This window comes from Octodon degus, unplaced genomic scaffold (assembly GCF_000260255.1).
Source record: "Octodon degus isolate 3935 unplaced genomic scaffold, OctDeg1.0 scaffold00010, whole genome shotgun sequence".
Lineage (NCBI taxonomy): Eukaryota > Metazoa > Chordata > Mammalia > Rodentia > Octodontidae > Octodon > Octodon degus.
The window spans coordinates 1,397,068-1,398,359 of NW_004524586.1; positions in this window are offsets into that span (position 1 = coordinate 1,397,068).

A 1,292-nucleotide genomic window follows, 5' to 3' on the forward strand; every position below is an offset into this window, starting at 1 on the left:
TTTTTTTAAATATTTATTCATTTTGTGTGTGTGTGGCCAGCTCAGCCCACCAGGGGGCGGGGCTGGCTGGCATGTGGTGCTGGGGGATTGAACTGCGGTCTCTGTGCTTAGCTTAGCTTGTTCTAAGTAGGTGCTTTAGACCACTGAGCCATCTCACCAGCCCAAACTTAGAATATATTTTAAAAATAGGCATAACAAATTATATAATTCTTATGTTTACACATAAGTCCAAAAATCTAAGTGTTCTGCATTTTTATCTATAAGTTCCAAACTTTTTATTTTGGCAATGTGTCCCCTTCCTTTATCACTGTGTAAGAGCCATCTTGGCTCCTGTATGTCAGCCTTCAGTGAAAACCAAGTGGTCCTTAAGGCACCCAGGAAGAGGCTCACACCAACTAGGAGAAGAAAGGCTCCTAAATGAGGATTGGCAGAAGGCCAAAGTAAGTGACACAGCCAGAAGCGGAATCAACTGGTGGAATAGCTTCAAGTAGTGTGAGAAGCACGTTGGCAGAGGGGTGGGAAAACGAGGACTCACACGTTGCTGGAGGAAATGTAAACTTGCAGCTCCTGTTGAGGTGCGTGTAGCGGCAGTTTTTAGTGTGCACACATTTGAGTCCTCTTGACTAGCAGTTCAAGTGCCAGGAACTTAGTATATAAAACTATCATTTGTATGTAGGTAGAATGATACATGCAAAGGGCTATTCAGTGCAGCCCATTTTGTAATAGTGAAAGGTTGAAAACAACTTAGATTTCTGTGAATGGGCAGACTAGATAAGTAAATAAGTGCTTGGTTGCATAATGGAGCCCGACTGTTAGAAAGGTTGTATTGTGATGGGAAAGCTGCTGAGACCCTCCTTTACATAATAAAGCTGAGATACATGTAACACAGCAGGCGACTGATGTTCAAAAACTGAGGATGTATCCAACACTGGGACCTGTGTGGAGCAACCCTGGGAATGATTGTGCCTGGTGAGGGAACTGGTCCATAAAGGATAATGAAAGAGAAATTTGTCTCTTACATTAAAACAAAAAACAAAAACAAAACTAGGGCTGGTCAAATGGCTCAGTGGGTTAAAGCACCTGCAAGCAGGTGCAGGGTCCAGAGGTTCAATCCCCGGGCCTGCTGTGCCGGCCCCACCTCTGGGGTACACTGAGATGCAATTGAGACTGGGCATGGTGGCATGCACCTGTGATCCCAGCTCTTGGGAGGCTGCAAACAGGCAGATCACTGTGAGTCTGATCTAGTAGTGAGACCCTGAATGCCCTGTGGACCCTTCCCTGAAATACAAAAA